The sequence below is a fragment of the Cyanistes caeruleus genome, chromosome 4 (assembly GCF_971803275.1).
Source record: "Cyanistes caeruleus chromosome 4, bCyaCae1.hap1.1, whole genome shotgun sequence".
Lineage (NCBI taxonomy): Eukaryota > Metazoa > Chordata > Aves > Passeriformes > Paridae > Cyanistes > Cyanistes caeruleus.
The window spans coordinates 26,621,787-26,642,835 of NC_141704.1; the positions used below are offsets into that span (position 1 = coordinate 26,621,787).

Sequence of the window (21,049 nt, forward strand, 5' to 3'; positions counted from 1 at the left end):
TCCAGCTCTGAGTTTCTGTTGCAACTCAGGATGATGTGATGCTTCCAGAAGTGACAATATATAACATAAGCCTCTTCTGTGCTACCTTTGATGGACTCCGGGCTTAAACAGGTATTATAATTAGAAATTACTTTGCATCTGTTCTGTAAATGTGTAATAGGAAAACCCAAACAACTTGAAAATCATGTGGTAGATATCTCTTACATGAAAACGAGACAGTTTAGTAAGCTTGGTTTTTAATTGGTTCTGTCCTTGTAAACACTTGAATGAAAATTATTAATGTATAAAAAACATTGCTTGCTTGCTTGCATAATTGTGTGAGCTTAATATCTCTATGCAAAACTACAAACATTATTAACAAGCTAATCTCAGTAGTTACCATACTTGCTTAATAAAAGCTAGGCTTGCTGACTTAATGAAACCAAGTACAGAAACCAGTAACAGATCACATTTGTAACAGCGGTTCTCCTTCTAACCACTATAAGAATTGTATACTGTTTAATTTATATGCATATGTAAATTATAGCTAATAATTGCATAACTCTTAGTATACTTCCTGTGCTTGTTAAATGCTGGTTAACATAATTTTTATACTGCAATACCCATAAAGTTTCAGCACGTTTAAAATTAAATTTGCAGATGCATAAAAGGACACTGCTTGAATTTTTATAGCATAAACTGCTGTTAAAACATTATTATGCTTAGTTTGAAAACATTCCAAATCTAATATTTAACTTACCACAAAAGTAATTGCTTTTGTTACTGCAGTAAGAGGCATGCATGCTTTTCCTTAAATTAAACTAGTAGATAATTATCTTAATTTTATGTGCAGCATAGAATAATTTTTCTGCTGTAGACAAAAGAATATTGTAATCAGGTTTCTTGAAGCTCTGCATGGTTTGTTTTATTTATCTCTGTTAACATGAGCACTTGAAAGTCTTTATGTTAACAACAAATACTTTAATACACTCATAGCATTGTAACTGTGATTTTTTAAGAATAAAAGCTTTATAGATTTTTTTTAAGGAGATGGTAATATTTTAGAATGATTGCAATAATTGGAAAAGATGCCTCCTTTTGACCATGTGAGCCTCTTAAAATCTGTAATAGGAGGAGAGGTCTTGAAGAACAACTGTAAATTGTTATGAGTTTAACCTGTTTACTGAACTGCATCATTTGAAAGAAAAAAATAGTGGACACCTGTGGAGTAGGGGTGGAGGAAGTAAAAAGGATGTTATCCAGAGAAGACACAGGAGAGTCATTAAGTCCTTTTCAGGCAGGGAGACAGAGATGAATATGGAGCTTTTTGTTAGGCATGAGTGAGAATTATAAAGCATTAGAATCCTAATGTTCTGTGTTGTGTTCTTTAGCATCCTTTGGAGTTTTAGCTCTTAGAATCATCTGGGTTTTATGAGTTTCTCTCAGAGTCTGAACTGAGAGGTTTAGAGGACTCAGGTAAGACCTGATGGATTTTTCTAGTGTGGTGTGTTTATTTAGTCAAAGGTTTGAGATTGCTGGGCAGGGCATTGTGAGAGAATGATGCACAATGGATGTTAGTGGTGTCTGAGGCTGTTCTGTATGCTATAGCTTTCTTGAGGTGTTTCAAGAAGCACCTGCTTTTATAGTGATGTATATGATAGTTTGCATGTTTTTAATGTATAGTAGTTTGTATGCTTTCTGTTTTAAGTCAAGCAGAGTGGCTAATAATAGGATAATGCTGTAGGTGTATTTGCAATGTGATTTGATATAGAAGTAGTGATTATGAAATTTTATCATAGTGATTTGAGGGAGTCCAGAAGATAAGAATATTATCTGTGTATTTTACATTAATAATAAAGTTGTGCTGCACTTAGTGTTTCATTTGTAACTTGCCATGCTATATATCAGTCAGTATTGGCAGGTAAGGTAGCTGTGAGTGAGAATGGAATCAATGTGTGTATAGACAGGAAATCTGAGTATTAGACTTGTTCTTACTGATTTGTGTTTTGAATTGGCCAAGGAGATGGTGGTGCAAGAAATCTATTGCATTTCCCAGAAAATGAAACTCTTGAACAATTGGAGGCTAGATGGTTTTTCTAAATGCCACTTATTCTTCAGAGAGAGTATTCTCTAATCGTCCTATACATGCGGTAGGATTTTCTTCTTTTTGTTTTCTTTCACTTGCTTGGTCTGTGAGTGACAGAAGAGATTGTATGCTGTTTCTAGGAGGTGGTGAGGATGGGGTTTGCTGTCACTGACAATATTTTGGAGCAGGATGCAGAGTCTCTGGTAAGGCCTGGTACCAGGTGAAGTTAATTGATCATTACTGCAGCTTGTGGTATAATATCACATATTTCTTTTGGCATCAACAGAAGAATGAATGATGAAGTCATAAGCAAAACCAGCCATCACTACAACTTTTCTCCCACTGAAAAAAAAAATCTATAAAGTCCTTGGTTGTGGTTCTTAAATCAGCAGAGAAAATATAAGCTTGGAAGAAGAGGGATCAAATATGAGGATGGACTTGGATATCTGAAAGATTAGTTGTTCATCTCTTAACATTATAAGATTCCAACTGAGGGGGAAGGAAAGTGGGAGACTGAGCAAAGTAAGTAATTAATGAGATTGATTTTATTTTCTTTCCTCATCCCTTTCCTTTCTGTGAAGAAGGATAACTTTTGAATTACATTTCAGAAAATTATAGTGGGAACTTTAACAAGCTGCGATACTTTAAATGAAAAGTATATACAGATTACTGAGAGCAAAATTGTCTGGTGACTACAGAATGAGGATTATAAGGGTTCTTGAGAAAGAGCTGACATTAAACATTAATTTTTACTCTAATTTTTACTGAAATAACTCCACTTTGTGAAGCCTGTGCCGAGGTATCCCTAGTAGGTCAATTTTGGAGCCACGAGGCAGCTAGCCATGGCAGAAAGTCTTCAGATGCCACTTTCCAGAGGTAAAGCAGCTTAGAGTCACAGCAGTCAATGCCCATCATGATTGCTCCTCTATAATGACTTCCGATATCTGCACTCTTAACTCTGTCTGGTATTGACCATCAGTAGTTAGAGAGTGTAGAGCTAATGGACTGCTAGCTAGTGCTATGAAAACAGCCAAAGGTTCAGACAATGCTTGGGGAAGCTTTAGCAGATTTTTATGTTTGAGATATCATTTTAGCTGTGTTTTGACTGAGACCGGGATGCATATGTTTATTTCTTTTTCAGCAATTTTTCAGCATATGCAGAATCATGCAATGCTTACAGAATTTCAGAGGTGTCAGATTTACAAGAACTGTGATAAGTGGGTCTTTATATGGATTTCTGCAATGACAAATGGAATTTTTCTGTGAGGGACAGTAGTAGCATCACTTTTCCTGTTAGCATTTGTAGAGCTGAATAATTCCCCTTTTGTGACTTAAAAAATATGTTGTTCCATTTGTGGATAGGAGGAAAGAATGGTTTAACTTGACATAGTAAAAAGGAAACATTTTTCTCAAAGGCCTGAGTTTAGGAAGAGGTGTTCGATAAGTAGGTTGAGTGCTGTTGAGGAATGTGTGTTTCCTGACAATTGCTTACTATGTTTTGCAAAACTTAGGGTAGAAAAATTATAGTTACAGACATGAACAGAAGGATTCAATCTCAGAACAACTGGAGGATATGATTCGAACATTACAGTTACTCAGGGGAAAAGAACAAAGTTATGTAACACATTCCTTTAATGCCAAGGTTAAGGCAAAACAGCCTCCTGCAGTAGTTCTTACTTGCCTTTATAATTTATATCTTAATGCACATATATGCACATGTAATGGTTGCTTGATTTATATATTTATTCAATATTAGGAGAAATAAAGTGTTTTTTAAAGTCTCTGCATGAAACAGCTTCCTAAATAGCAAGTAGTTGGAAATGTTTTAGGAGACAAAAAACAGATGATATTTTTAACTATAAAACATATATCTTGAAAAAGTATAAAAATAAAAAAAGGTTCCTTTAGTAGGTGATTGGTGCAGAGTAACCTATGGAAATGCTATCTCTGTAGCATCTATCTATCTATCTATCTATCTATCTATCTATCTATCTATTTATCTATCTATCTATCTGATATATATAAATGAACTGTAGCCATTCCATCTAAGAGACACTTCTGCCTGTACGTGCTTCTTTGGATCATATCTTTACTGGCTTCTTTGCTAGTGAGATAAGCAAATTTCTACATTCTGATTTACAAAATCATACCAATTCACAAGGTATAATTACCCAGTAACCAGTTATAAGTAAAATAACAGGGACAACAAAATCTCTTGCAAGATGATACTGAAATCCTATTTGTGTATGAGCATGTTCGCTGCAATGTGACACTGACTCAGTGACCTTGGAGCAGGCAGGTGTTCTGGTAGTCAGCAGATCTGCAGGGGATGCTGACAGGAGGATCTGACAAGTGTGAAAGATTTGTTGCTGGTTGGGAATATATTTCTCATTGTGTCACGTTTAAACAAATCTGATACCAAATTGTCCCTTTCCTTGCCCCCAAAGTCCCCATTTCAAAGCAGTTTTCTTCATTCAAAGACTAGATGATACAAGAAAACTGATTTTGTTTATGGATACATGTCAGTGTGTGAAAAAGACAGAAATGTGTAGGGGTAAAACTGCACCATAGGCACTCCTAGATAAATTCTTCATATTTATGCCATAGTAAAAAACATTTAAGCCATAGCAATGAAAAAATCCTGTTGCTTAATGAAATTGCATTTTGCAAAATAATAAATCTAGTAGTGCATGCCACCAGAAAATAGTTCATACTAAAGCATTTAGAATCACACTGGGGGAAAACCCCAGTTTACAATGCTGTCAATAATTGAAAATAAAACCTTTTGACAATAAAAATATTTTTAAACTTTCACTGTTTTGTCTCTCTAAAATTAGGTCTTCATAACTGATTAAATGTTTTGTTCTTTTTTGTTGTATTTCCTCTTTTCTTCAGAAAGCATGTTAACATGTTGTTTCTCAGAAAAATACTGAAAATATTTTGATAATATGTTATTTGGATACCTGTTTTACATTTAGAAAACAAGAAGATATTAAAGCCAAAATTATGCAAAGCATTTGCTATCATTGTATCAAGATATTAGTTAAATTGTTGAATGCTAAGGAATTTTATTATTTGTTTTCTTGTTGCTATTTTCCAAAATTTGGTATTGAAGCTTTAACCTTCAAGCTGGCCTATGTATTGATAAACCTTTCTGTTCAGATTTGTATGTGATTTATTCTGTGAGTTCTTTCTTCAATTTGAGCTCTAGGCATCATGAAGCCTTTATATTAACAAGAAGAAGATTTTAATTTGTTTCAACAAAAGAATTATGCACAATATTTACTTCACTGAGAACCTGAAAAACTTTTTGTTCCCTCTTCCAGTACTTTGTTTTCATTGCTGTCCATAAATGTTTTAAAAGAAAATATCTAAGTGCCTTTTTTTTTTTTTTTTGGCATACTAGGTTATATGTTTTCTCACAGGCAGAATGCCTGGTATATCTTGTATAAATTAAATTCCAAGCTATTCATGTACATTACTGCCCTCCAAGTATTATTTAATGCACAAAATACTTCTAAAGCAAAATTCAATAAATGTAGAATTCTCCATGGAGTGGCATTTGAAAACCTCATAAATTTAGATTACACAGTCATGTCAGTGAATTCAAATTAATGAAATGGATTCCCACACAAGCACTACAGTAATTTACATATTAATTCCTGCTAATTTTTTTATGGCTGTAACAGACTTGTACTAGTCATATTCGATAAAATACAACAGATTGTGAAGCAACAAACAGTGAGCAGTTGGGCATGATTTATCTGTTGTTCCATTGGATCTTCATTTTCCCAGGAAAATACTCTGTCTACATTATTAATGTCTGACAATTTTCTTGTATTCGTGCCCTGAAGCAGAATATGTCTGTTAATTTTGTGTAACGGCTGCTTTCCTAACAAAGAGTATTTGATTTTCGTATTATGACAATATTAATAAATAGAAAATAAAGCTAGCTTTTTGGAGTTGGGCACTAAATGTGAAGAACAGTTCTGTGTGTACATGTGTTTATTTTAATTTACAGAGACGTTAATATATTTTTAACTGGATTTTGTATGTTTTCATTCTATACCATCATCCCTACCTTGATGATAAATGTTTATTTTTTGTTTTAATTTTCTTTTTTTAATTTTTTTTTATTGTGTATTACAAATGTGGGCAAAGTACATGCTGTTACAGAAAGTCCTGGCAAGGTGCTTCTACCCAGAAAACAGCCTGTGCCAGGGCAGTTGGAGTTACCTTCCCCAGAACTCAGGTTTTTTATCACAAGGTTTTCTTGTATTCATTGAGCATTCATATACATTCTTGCATTCATTGACCTCTGATTGAGTGGCAGTGTAGAGCAGAATACAGTGTGGGTGAAGGGAATACTGTTTTTGAATGTTCTAGCACTGCACTAGCTATCTGCTGGGTAAATTCACATTCAAGGTCTCTAGAAAATATCAAAAACTTCTACTTGATTGAAAAACTAACACGCCGTTAATTTAAGTGATATCTAAATATCAGGTGACTTTTAAATCTTTCATTCCTTAGATAATTAACATTACATAACTAGTAAAATATATAAGGACATGTATTCCTAGATTCTAGAATATAAATGTCCTGCTTGTATAGAGTTGTGAGCTTTGGTGGGAGAAAGATTCCATGAAGTGTCTGCAGTTGACAGGGAAAGAAGGGATAGTGAGAATGTGTTTTGAATTGGTATTTTCAAGAAAGAGCCTACAATGCCTGTATCTCTATACTGGAATAATCACACTCTCTTTCTTTCTTTCCTTTTAATTTTGGCAATAAATATCTCCCTGTGGAATCTGAGAAGACTTATTTTTTCTATTTACTACATATAATTTCCATTATTCTGTGCCTCATTTTATCATTGACTTTGACTTTAGAACTTCAAAAAAGAAATATCAGACAATTTTCATATCTAGATCAAAATAAAAGTAAATTAAAAGCTAAACTTTTTTTAAGTTTTTAGGCAAGGGAATGTGTTAGACAAACTTAGATGTGACTATATAATAATGCTGTGATACTAATACAATCCAAAGTGGTGTCCTGAAGTTATAAAATGTAATGCTTCAGGACATGTTTTATGGGAAGGATATCTATCTATGGTCTACTCCAGTCACTACCTTTGATAATTATTTAAAGGTATTTACCATTCCTGGCTATGCAGACTCATGGTCTCAGCTTCAGATAGGTGTTGGCAGTGCCAGCCCATACTTACTTGAGTTGGATGGTTGTTAGCTGATTGTTGTGCCTTTCACTAGCTCCAATTCCATGTCTAAGCATTTTTAGCAGTTTCCAGGCTACATAAAATCTTGGTTCAGTGCCACCTGTACATTAAGATGTAAATTAGACAAATTTTAGGTGATAGAACATTTCCAAGTTAGATTTCTTTTTCTTTCTGCACAGATGAAACAAGATGGCTTTCCCCACATTTTTCTGGCTACTTCAATTTAATGATAATAAATTTCTGTCCTTGTTTCATATCTCAGTCATGTGTTTTTCACTTGAACCTGCCCTATGGCAGGTAATATACATCTGTAAATGCTGCTGCATCATCTTCAGTACAACTGTTATAGATCGAGTGAGAGCTTCAGACAAGCGCTGCCTCAGGCTCAGATTTTTGGCAGCAGCTCTACTCAGGTGACCTTGCACCTAAATTGCTCTGGCTCACAAGTTCTCAAGTGTGGCAGATCAGGTCTGTTACAAAATGAGTCTATTGAATAGTCAGGAACTTAACAGACAAAAGACCTTAAACAGAGCTATTTACTACACAGGATAAAACAAAAGAACTACTAGATTACATAAAGCAGTGCACAACATAAAGGCACCTATAATGTAACTAGCAAAGAAATATTACAGATTAGGAGTTAATGTAATTTACTATTAAATTGATGACGGGGTTTACAGAGTCCTTTCCCTCAACCCTCAAGAGAGTAATCACGAAATTGGCATCCCAACTCTGGAGGAAAGACCTCACAGATTTCCAGGGAATGTGCAGAAGACTTCTGCTTTGTGAAAGTTTGGTGTAACTTTTATAGTTTGTAAAGTGAAGTGTCTGTCAGTCAGAAATTCCAGCTTATATTTCTACAATCTCCCTTTCGAGGCAAGATGTTTGTTATCAGCTGGGGATGTCCCCTCCATGGCACCAAAATAACTTGTTACCAGGCAAGCTGTCCTGATGGAGTTATTCACCAATGTGCAAATTCATGTGAGGGGGAAGATGCCCTGAGCTATTGCACTGGCTGTTAGGCAGAACAGATAAGTCCTCCGATGATAGGGGGGACATCCTGCTACAATAACATGAGGTTGTACAGCTCTTATCTTCATATCTTAGTAATGGCTACATTTCCTTGGTTTTGGAAATGAAGAAGCAGAAGCTCTTTATGTATTCCCATGTATTTTTACCAGAGTGGAAAGTTTCTGGAGTATCTTCTGAATTCTTAGAATGATTCACTGCTAGGAACAGTGGCAAAGTGAACAGGAAGTGAAAACCTGTGACAATACACCTACAAATGCCTTTCCTTCAGCATGCTTGTTTTCAGGGTGTGCTAGATTTGCAATGTGGTGATGACTGTAGCATTCTAATGTGGCTGTGATCTTATAATAGTATTTGAATTATTGCAGCCTTTGTAAAAAAAAGGATTGAGGATTGTTTAAGAAATGTTATGTACCGAACTATTTGAAAGAGTCTTTGAAATGGCTGTAATGACTAGGGAAAATGAGACGAAATGCAGAGTTTGTACTTCCTAAATTTCCTTTGTACTGCTTGTAGATTGAAATTTATTTTTTTTTCTTTCTAAGTATGATTTCTTACTTTATCATTTCAACATTATTTTCATGTGCATATGGAATTGACCTTTTTGTAAAGTGATGTTAACTGAGAGTACAGGAATGACTGCTGGTCACAGCAAGGTCTGCTTAGCTTAGCAACCTCTTCTCATAAGTATTATCTAGTCTTTGTGTTGTGCTCTTTCCATTATTACAGACAGCTAATATCTTCTTGTGTAAGAGTTACATTATATGGTGAGACACAAACTGTGCCAAAATGTGCCCAAAACTGTAAAATGATTTAATGGTACTGGCTGATTCTATATCAGCCACTTGGATACTTCCCCTCCTTTTTCCACAGGACATCACTATATGAGAAGCTGTGCAAACAGATAAATAAATGGAGCAAGATTACTTGTTCACAGAAGTCTGTCTGAATTAATCAAACTTGAGAGAACCATGTGCATATAGAACAATGTGAATATAGAAGTTTGGGGAAAAATTTAAGGGCAAATTTAAGTAAAACAGACTAGATGGAAATAAATAAGTCACAAATGCTTTTGCTAATAAACAGAACAAGTTTTAAAGGACATATTTTTTCCTACTGCATTAAAAGTGGATTCTAAGGGTAAGATTTCAATAATGAAAGGTCACTTCCAAGCCAAATCATTTTGGTTCTGTGAATTGTTGTGCATTTCTCGATGCAAATATATGTTTTGCGTCTCTTATGAGATTTAACATTACTCTTTCAGCAAAGAGAAACTGCCTGGAGTGGCATGGGTATACATGTGACCAATATCATAGTAGTAAATCAAATAATATTAATTGATAACATTTTACAGACTTCTGGCTAAGAATTCTGGAGAGAATTGCTAAGTGACCTGTTGTTTTTAAAACATTTCTTAGGAATATAGTTTGTATTATTTTGAAATGGTAAAACTTAATTGCTTACCTTGTCAGTAGTTAAATAAAAAATCTGTATTTAGTGATAGATTTTCTTAAAACTCAGGTTTTCAGTTTGTATGTGGAGTAAAACAAGAAGCAACCTCATTTACGAGATAATATTAAAAAATGTTTTGAAAGAATTGTTTTAGTTGCCTCAAACAATTTTCATAATGTCCATTCTTACGTTCATTCAACCCATATTGTTGAACAACAAAACTGGGCAGGAAGTTGGACCTTAGGGATCTGTAATGTTGGTCTTGCCTTGGATGTTGTAACCCAGAAACAGGTTGTTTTATAAGATGTTTAGAATTCTCTGAATCTTAATATTAGTGAAGTGTGTGTGGGTAGTTGTTTTAACTGTGAAAGTTATGCTGGTGATCCTAATCTGTGATGTGAAAATCTTTCTTCATAGATTCCCAGAAAAAATAAAACTAGTTTTAACTACTGGAGGTATTCCTGCAGCTGTGCAAATGATTCACAGCATGGATTTGTACAAAGATTAGATTAGATTTACAGAATTGTGAGTAAACAGAGAACTTAATTTTATATAAATGTATTATTTAAAAAAATTTAATACATCCTTTAAATAAGTTCTTTCTAGTGTAAATGTTTTGCTAGCTATTCTAATATGAATATTTGCTATTTTTGCTTGCAAGTTTTACCTAATGGCGTTTGCTTTGGATGAATAAACTAAGCTTTTCAAAGTGGAGAAGCACCTGAAAAATTTAAATAGTGTTCATATCTTTCTGACAACTAAGTGAAGCATTTCATTATCTGGTTTTTTTTCCCTCAATAATAGACAGAAGGAGGGAGAGAATGGGGGAAGAGGGGAAGGGGCAGAAGAAGTAGAGAAAAAGAGATTGTGAGGAAGAGACCAGAAATCAAGAAGTCTTACAAATGTTTCAAATTCTTAATTTTACCTTTTTTTTTTATCTCCCTAGATATTTTTTAGATTTTTTTTTTTAGGTTTATACAATGGTTTACTGTGCAGAGTACATAGTACCCCTTAATCAGTGCATTGGTACGTTCGTTAAAATTTTCTGAGGGCTTTTCCCCCTTTTTTTTATTTCTGCATAGGAACTGGAATCAGAGTAAAATCTTCCTTTTCTTTCAGTCCAGCACTGATCAATTGGATTTATAGCCCTTAGCTCATTGAACATTTTCTAATAGGATCCCTCTGTGGCATCAGGCTTATTATTTGCCATAGACAAAACTCTCTTCCTTCACTTGCTCGTATTTATGAATATTTTCCTTTTTTCTGTGGAAAAGGTAGAAGAGAGAAGGTAAATATCTTTTCCTCTCCCCTTATTCTTTGGATAGAGCCTGAGAGACAGAAGTCTCTGGGGAAGTAAAAGCTAAGACGATAAACTATTTCTTCCAAGTTTGTTCTTATCTATAATATATATTCTGCAGTGGGTTTGGTACTGGATGAACAATGGCAACGTGGACCAGGACAAAGGGGCCCTGACATGATACACTAGACCTTCCAGTAAAGCCCATGTTCTCAGAAAGTTTAAAGTATGAGCGGGGAGATCAGATAAGAGGCAGCATATAAATGTTGCTTTGTATGTATCAAGGAAGATGGAATTATTGGTATGGAAGCTCATGCAAAGGCTATTCTGCAGCCTGAGGCAAGATTATATTTGAAGCTTTCAAGTTGTATGTACTTTGTAAAAGTGTATCTTCCTTTTTTAATCTTAATGCAACAAAAATACATACTTTTGTTTTTGGAAGAGTCAGTACAATTTTGTGCAGTTTCAAATCTGTCAGTATTCATTTTATGAACTATTTTTCTGATGCTAAAAATTTTTCATTCTCTTTACTAACTTATTCAAATGTTAAATACAAGCACTGATGTGCAATTATGATAGCAAATAATAACCAACTTCTGGATTTGGAACAAGACTTGACATGTACCAGTGATGTGTCTGGTGAGCTATAGTGAGACAGATGGGGGAAAAATACCCTCCTGTGACTAATGCATTGTGTTGCTTTGCAGCATTAAGTACAGGTTCTAACACACCACATGAGTTGGTAGGTTGTGTTTATTTTATGTACAGTTGGCTAGGGCAGCACATCATAACACCTGAACTTCAGCACAAAAGCCTGTCTGTGATCATAAGTTTAATTCTCATTTGGTAGTAATTTGCTGTCCCAGATAGCGAGAAAACATTTCTAAAACATTACAAAATGTACTACTCTGAAGCTGCAATATCTGAAAACCTTTTACGATTAAAATAGCAGCACCCTCTAGTGTGGATTCAGTTATACTGGCTAAAATCCTTCACTTAAATGTAGGTTTTTAAACAATAAATCTCTATAGCACAAATAATTTTATACTAGCAGAAATATGCTGAAAGTAGAGGTTACACTGTAGAAATATGTCTCTGCTAAGAGAGATGTACAAACACCTGGTGCATAGTCACATCTCAAACACATAAAGCTATTTGGAAAGTTGGTCCTTGTCTTTGCCCTTCTAGAGATACTAAACTCTAGGTCAGAGAAAAAATAAGTGATTGATTTGAATAATTTTAAAGTTAAGCAATTGCATTAAGACTTAATGCAAAATGACACCATATTATGACAGAATAGAAATGCTTTTTACTTTATTTACCGTGATTGTTTCTCATAAAAACTAATTTATTTTTCAAAAGGTTAGGGAAGGATGATAAATTGGCTTGCACTTTTCTGTGTCATTAAGCTGCACTTTTAAACCAAAGAACATATGGACATTTATGAGAACTGATGGAGATCTGAAAGTAGTGCTGACAATTAGTGCTTCAATAAATGTTCATCCAAATGAATCCAGCAGGAAGGCCCATTCATTAAAAAATATTTTGTGGTATTTAAAGTTTATTGCAAAGCTTTTGAGTAAAAACTTTTATATGTTTTGAATACATTGTTCTCCTACTGTTGTGAGGTAATACTCATAGCCTATCACCTGGTTGAGGAATTGATCCAATTATTTATGCATGTCTTTTGTACCATCATGTTAATTTCCAGCTTCTGTAATCCAAGTCTTCATTCTTTAAATACCAAATAACAAAACCAACAATTGTTCTACTTCTAACCTCATTTAAACTTCTTTTTTTAGCTTCTCAGCCTTGTAAGTGATCTCAACCTTGCCCTTGTAAGTGATCCTCTTATATTCTTTCTTATGAGCCCCTCTGACCTTCATAAACTCTGATTTAAATCCTGTGGTGGTGCCCAAAATATCCATTTTGTTTCTAGGAATAATTATGCCATTTAAATCTCCTCCTTGCTCCCAATGTAACATTTTTTGTGGTTTACATTTCTTGTAATTTTGTTTTTTTTTTTTTTTTTTTTTTTTTTGTTGAGCTACAGAATGCAAGATTTGGACTCTCAGAGAAAATAATTTCTGAATTTTATTTTTTTTCCTTTTCAAAAGGTTAACTTCTTTCTGTTAACTTTTTTTGGAAGTTTAATATTTATGCTTTTTTTGATGGAGATGTTAAGTCTGTAATTTAGCTAGGTACTGCTCTACTAGACGTTCATATATTAGATGTGTATATGTACTCAATGAATGTTACAATTTGAATTTTTTTTTTTTTTATACTTTCCTTGGGGGTTAAATTTAAAAGAATCTGATAACCTTGGAGTTACAATATAGGATAATTTGCAGCTAGAACTAGAATCAGTTGTAAAATTAACAATGCACCCATTTATAATCAGTTAATTCAAGCATAATAATCCCATTGGGGATTTCTGACTTGCTTTTCAAATGTATATTTAGACAAGAGTGAGGGATTTTTATGTTAGATATTAGGGAGAAAAAACAACAACAAGACAATCACTTTTGACAATAAAGTAAAAGCAGTGGTTTATATTGCCTAAGGAAGCTGCAGATCTTCAGACTTTGGTTGGTGCATAGGAAGAGACCTCAAATGCACCTGCAGTGCAGCATAAGGATGAAATTGGAGACTTCTGATTCTATTTAAGAATTAGTCTTTCTCTGGAATGATGTTCCATAATCCTTACAAAACAATTTGCAGAAATTAAGGATATATTTCTTAAGAATACTTTATAAAATTATTGAAGAACATATATTGACTTTGTAAAATTCTTGTATGAAATTATAATATGATGTACGGTGTTAATGATGTTCTTTTCTCATGAATACTGAGTAATTTTCTCTTTTTGTGAGATGTTATAAGAAGATTAGTTGGGAGAAATCAGAAGTAGTTCACTCATTCTCCTTGCTGGTGATTCATAATATTGGGGTTTTTTGTACAGAGGAGATGATCAGGATAGTGAATATTTCAAACTCTTTTCATATGTTCTTTAACAAATCCTTTGCCTTTCTTTACAGTTTAACATAAAATTTTATCTTTTTTGCCTCTAGTGTTTAATTTTCTATAATGTTTGTTAGAATTCCGTGTGTTGGAGTTTAGCTTGGGGAAAAGGAGGTTATAATTGAAGTTTCACTTGTATAGAATTTATATACATGAGTAATGAAATACTGAAAAAAAAAATAGTGATTTTTTTTAATTATTTTTTTCTCTCAAAGGATCTTATTGTATGAAAAAATATTTGAAACAATTGACTGCAGAAACTTCAAACTGCTTCCAATGAAAAGTGCACCATTCTGAAATGGTACATTTGAGCCCTGTTACAGTCTTTCATTTTTGGCCAAATAGGAGAAAGTAAGCTCAAAGAACATTGGTTATGTAAGAGATGAGGAGAGAATTTTGATTTTTTTACTGCTTTTTTTCTCTTGCATTTTCTACTAAAATTTTATCTGCTATATAGAGATTGTGCCAGGAGTTCTGGTGTTAAAAAATCTGCAGAACTCCAGAATGCTCTGGGCAATGTTTCTGCCAAAAACATGATTAGATTCTGGAAAAATATATCTTCAAATAGAAGGAGAGTGTAAATATAGAAAAGTTGACATTTGGATGCTAAAATTCAGATTCAGACACTTGGACTTAAATTCAGATTTACAGAAATTTTGGCCTATAATTCATTGGCTTTCCTTTTGTCTAAATTTTGAAGAGTATTCTGATGAATGTAAAACATTGGTCAATAATTTTGGACCTGATAGTAAGTAATGTTTCTGTCTTCATCCAGAGACGACATTGACCCTCCTATGAGGTACGTTTCAGTTTGGCTCTTTTTTAATAGGAGATTTTGGAGTGCCAGCAGTGTTACATTAGGTCTTATAAAACATTATATGTAAGTGATTCACCTCTGTGTAAATTTGCTCTTTGTGAGAAGCAATTTTTTTTATGTGATCCTGCTTAGATGGGGACCTTAGAAAGCAGATGTCAAGTCTGCATGCTGGCCTACACCAACTGAATGATTAACATGCTGTGATAATTTAAGAATTTTTTTTTTGTAGTCAACAGCCAGAGGAGGTGTTGTCTGGGTATAAGACCTTGAAGTTGATTTTTGCTATTACTTTACAAATTTAATAAACAAGTTATGGAAATATTTTATTCAGCAAATAAAATAGAAACATTTCAGACTGACATATTTCCTTAAATTTAAAACTGTAAGAATTTATATTTACCTTTAAGATTTTAAAACATAGTTTCATTTTTAGTCTTTGGTGTGTGAGGATGGATATGGACTTTTCCAGTGAAATATTTCTCCATGCTCTTCTTCTGTAAGCTATATTTTTTTTTTGCTTCCTCCAGGAAAGAAATTTTCCCCTTAGTGAATCTGGGTCGGTGATTTCACTTGGAATTTTCTTTGATATTCCTTAAATTAGAGAGTAATTCCCAACATTCTCAATGCAAGTTTTAAGCCTTTTTATATTTTTTTAATTTTTTTTTTACTTAAAAGTTTACTTTGTTGAAAAGTGCTTTTAATCTATTTAGTTTTACTTATTCAAACTATGAGATATTTTTCTTGATTTATGCTGGTGAGATTTAGAATTCAAGGAGTTGTCTCTTAGTTTTCTGCTGGAAAATTCACAGTTAATAAGGCCTTTCCATTATTACAAGCTATCACACCATATAATATTTTTTATAACATTTTGTACCCGTTGTGCTTTAATTAGAAATTGTTTCAGCATATCTTATTGGAAGATCAGATACTAACATTTTTGCCAGAATTTATTGATGATCAATTGACTATTATACATATGTACATACATACATGCAGTGTATTTATATTTCTATATTTATTTGTTCTGCTGTTGCTACTGTCTTTCACCTGAAATAGTTCTTCATTGTTTGTATATTCCTTCTTAATGCATTTTAACATGCAGTGAAATCCTTCCCACTCTTAATTTCGTGAGTACCAAAAGTCTTACAATTAACATACAAGACTAACAATGTGATGCATTGTTGCACTTCTGTTTTCCTAAATACCATAGAAATCATAGGACAATGAACAGTTGTTAGCAGTATAGAAGCATCATTCCAGTTTCTGGGTATTAATGCCTGTATAAAATTTGGCTGAAGTCTGTAAAAATAAAAGATGCCTTTATATCTTCACAATGAAGAAAGCTGACTTTGTTTATCTTTTTTTAAAAAATACTTGGGAGAAAATTAATGGTATGGATCTATATAATAAACAGGAAATTCTGCTTTTTACTTCTTAAAAGGAGATGCAATGAAAAACTTTGTTGAAGAGTTACTTTCCACTTCTTGTCTTGAGCTCAGTCATACGTGGATTTCTGCCTGACAGCTAAATCTGCATTTTGCCAGCTGCTTTGTCACATAAACTGAGGAGTTTTTAATTTATTGGAAAACTGAAGAAGGCACAGTGAGGTTCTGTTTTAATCTGGCCCTGCTGGATTCAACGACTTTGTAGGCTTTTTCTGCAGTATGGTCTTTAGTTTTAGTCTACATTTCCAAAATAATACTAATAGCCAAATTTAGTACCTGTTACAGCATATTCATAAAATAATCAGACTGAAATATCAGAGCTTGTTGTCAAATATTTCAAATGACTTTTTATATGCAGCATGTCTTTTGTAGAGATATTGAAATACAGAAATGGCCACGCTAATCACATAGATATCAAAGTAAGAAATGCCCTTGTAAGAGAGGAAACACCTTAAGCTGCCTTTGTTGGATAAGAAGGATACAATTTACAGTAAGTACTGCCCAAGTTAATTGAAGTTGGTAGAAGAAAGCAATGCACTATGAAAATGCCTCCATGGTGGTAGGAAGCCTTTTCCTTTGCTCCTTTTTGCTATCTGAAGTAATACTTCGTCATTTCAAGAATGATAATGAGCAGCAAACTGGAATATCCTCCCTGTATTTACATCCCTTATCTCCATGTAGGTAGGTTATCATGTTGGTTTCAAAATACCAAACCCTTTACACAGATTTAACTTTATGCTTTTCTATTAGGTCAATATTTGAAGATTATTTAATGTCAGGACTAGATGATTCCTTGTTTATTACTTTTATTGATGTGTTTGTAATTGGTATAGTGGTTTGAAATAGGGAAGCATTTTGAAATGGAAAAATAACCTGTACATTAATTCAGATCTTTCTTTTTAATTTAAAATACAATTCTGTAAAATAGCTGTGATAATTCCTAGTGGATTTCTGTGTTCTATAGCCTAATAAGATAGAGGCTATATTTCTTCTACAGTTGCTTTCTCTTCATTTGTAAAATGAAGTACTCTCTCCTAAAGTCAGAAGCCAATATGGAATTTTCTGGAATGACCTGCAGAGGTTCCAGTTTTGAAACTGTATGTCTTTTCCTGGGAGAATTGGTTGCCATAATAAAATTTTTCTTGAAAGACAATAAATTTTGAGAAATTTGTCAAAATAAATTACACAGCATCTTAGATACGCAGTCAAGAACTAAGTTACTTTATTTGTAATTAAAATGGAAAAGTCCACTCATTTGCTCCCTGGTGAGTAGAACTCCTTATGCAATAAGTGTTACTTAAGAAATGATTCCTTTTGCTTATGTAATAATTTATTTTTTTTTCATGCAAAGGGTATCTACTAAAGGGATGCTGATTTAACAGCTGATGTCACCATTTTCTCTTTGCAAGGATCTTTGTAATGGTGAAATGAAATCATAATTTAAAATATTATAAATACTTCTATGAAAATGGCAATGTAGTTCTAAAAGGTAACACTAAATATGTTGTCTTTATCAAACTAGTTTCATCAGCTTAACTTTTCTCATGTACAATCTTAAGTGAGGTCTATGATCTGAATCAACATGTTATTTTTAGAAGTGCCTGATCATCACATGTCTCTCCATTCATTAGTGAATAGATTCTGCTTTTGCTTCGTGAGGTGTTTCCACTGCATATTTATCTTGCTATGCATATTTTCACTTTTATTTAAAATGTCACACCATTACATAACAAAGATGTTACTTGCTATGTGAGTGCTATATTTGCTCTATGTTCATACACAGGGGATGAGAACATTTCACAGAATTAGGAAAGATTGTAAGACAAGTTGCCAAAACAGCATATTTCTTAGGTCTTAGGGAATTCCTTTATTTTGATTCTGATTTGATTTTGATAAAAACCAAACAACAAAACAACAACCACAACAAAATTAAAAAAAGTGTTACCACTTTGCATTTTGCCCTTTTAGAGCATAGGAATAAAAATTTAAATTTACTGATTTACTGAAGTCTTAAATGCAACATTAAATATGGTTCACCACTGCCATATTTAGTAATTCGTGAAAAACAGGAGATGAAACAAAGAAGTTAAAAACCACATACATGTGATCAAAACAAATGTTTAACTACAAAAAGAAGTTGCACAAAAAAACATTGGAGTCAAACACATTATTTTCAAGAACAAGTTCATTTCAAAATTATTAAAGTGCAGTGATCAAGGATCACATTATTTTAAAGCAAGTTACAATAATTTTTTGGTTATGAAGAAGTGATTTCATCTTCATGAAATTTCAACAATATGAAAGAAGATGTGTCCGCAATAAGATAGATACAGTAGAAAAATAGAGATAGTTGGCAAGTAGTAATTATGTTGTTCTTACTCTTTTACAACAACAGAAAAAACGTCAATATCCTGACTTGCTCAGTGCAGGACTAAATTCTCAAAAGTAGGATGCTTTTGGCCATATATGACAGAAAGTCTCAGTTTAAAAACTGAAATTACTTTTTAATCTTACCATTTCATTCACTCTTATCCATAAACCTAGATCCTGCTACGTGCTTGGCAAACCTTCTAATGTGTTAATTTAATTATTACACTTCTGCAGTGCTTCTCATTGCTAAAATATATGCACATATTTCACAAGCTACAGCAATTCTATTCATCTCAGAGGAGCTATTGTATTGTACAATTAATAGTGGCATAATAAAAATAAGAGTTTCTTTTGTATGTCACTAGAGCCCATTCCTACTCTACATGCTATAAAGGGACATGGCTGCTTACAGAAACCAGGTCTGCAAAATAGTTTTGTTAGATTTTACTCATCGATTTTCTTTGTGCTAGAGCCAAGCACCCATCATGTTTTTTTGTCATTAAATACACACTTTCATATAATAAATGAGAAAACCTGCAGGGATTCAAAATATATGAAATTACAAAATTATTACATCAGAAGTGAAGCGTTTGAAACAGTAAATTATACTGAGTGATAAAGTGCCATGAGTGTACTGTATCTGAAAAACATATTGCCTCAGACACATTTTAACTGATTCTTTTTTTTTCCTTCTCTGCCTGCAAAATACTTCCTACCAGTTTCTTTATTTCAGTTACATAGTTTTCATTTTGTTTTGTAACTTTTTTTAGCAAAAACAAGCAGCCCTCAGTACTTGCTCTTCTGAATGCCATAATTTTCTAGGCATTCATTCTCAAGGTTAGCATTTATTTATTAGTCCTAATGTTCCATATCTCTCCTCCTACTCAATAGTACATACCTTTCTCAGTCTATCTGCAAAGCTTTTTTTTCCTGTACTTTCAAATACTTTCTGTAAATTTTCTGATGTACATAAAGAATTGACTAAATTGTCACGTGCGGGTATAAATTTTAGGTCCATTTGTGCATCTGAGTTGATATGCCTTTGTATTCTTTCCTTCACTTTGAACACTGTCTGTTATTAGGCTGGCAATTTTAAGGTGTTTTTCAGCTAGTAAAATACCAGGTATACCAATGATATTTTAAGAAATAACTATTTTATAAGTCTTTGTGGTGAAGTGGTGAAAGATTTTCTATGCCCACCATGATTTTTAAAGAAGGCAATGAAGGGACCACTTTTTCCTAATCTTCAGTCTTTGTTTAATAAGGAAGTACTTTTCATTCCTTCTAAGCAACATCCAGGAAACACTTTCAGATGCATTCCATTAGTTTGTCAAAATTTCCCAATCTAAACTTTTAATCAGAACTCTTGTTTTGATCTTTTTTGCCATATCAGTAAGGCAAGACTTACAGAGAGTGGTAGTGATTTTTTTCAGTTCAGAAAAAAACCCCACATGTTTTTGGGAATACAAGCCCAATACAAGATCTTAATTGTAGGAAGTCTAGCTGTATGATTAATTCAATAAAAGATAATACTACTTCTTCCAAATCTTGATTTATATCCTTAAATCCTCACAGCTATAACCACAGTATGGCTTATGACCTTACTGGCATTAATCTGGCATACAGAGTAACCCCATATAGGCAGGAGCACATGTGATGGTATTTATCAAATTTTGCTTTCAGCTATGAAAAATTAAAATTCTACTTGAGAGTGCTAATAAGGAATATGTTAGCAATGAATAGTGCTGCTTATGTAAACAATGATGATCTTTGTGTTTGGGATGATTAAATTCACATTTAAGTAGTTTACAAAATGTTCTTAAAAATACTCACTCTCTCCTTAAATTCTAGAACTGCAGGCAGATTCCAAAACTTCAGGTGTTCTCTTGAACTTTTTTCCCCAGTTTTAAACATGTATGCTTTATCTTAGCATTATAGGAATCAGTCTAAGCAAGAAATTGTTTTTCTGTATGCAGGCTTGAGTGGTGAGAAAGGCTTAACACTCATTCCAAGAAAAATCAAGCTGTTCTGTAATAATTAAACTGTCAATAGTATTTTTTATATTTACTGCTATAGTAGGTGGAAAAATATCAGAAAGAAAACATAAAATTTGTTCCAAAATGAACTGGAAAAGATAGGAGGAAATTTACCTGAAGAATATATGTTACTTTCCTTTAGTAGGCTGTACTGTAGAAGCTACTACTTCTGTTAAAGGAGGAGCAAGGTTTCTCAAATGGACAGTGTCTGAGACAAAGAAAGTAGTCAGTAAGTATGTATGTATGTTAAAGTTTTATAAATAGTGCAGTGTACTTCAGTTCTTTGC

At 33.2% G+C, this 21,049-nt stretch overlaps 1 protein-coding gene and 1 long non-coding RNA gene across 13 annotated transcripts in view; both read left to right on the forward strand.

Moving 5' to 3' along the window:
• IMMP2L (inner mitochondrial membrane peptidase subunit 2) overlaps positions 1-21,049 on the forward strand; it is a 406,378-nt gene that overhangs the window by 70,602 nt on the left and 314,727 nt on the right. The window lies entirely within an intron of this gene.
• On the forward strand, positions 1,252-6,051 carry LOC147653503 (uncharacterized). The gene is made up of 3 exons (XR_015286290.1): positions 1,252-1,455; positions 2,352-2,587; positions 3,207-6,051. It is a non-coding gene; the product is annotated as an uncharacterized LOC147653503 (long non-coding RNA).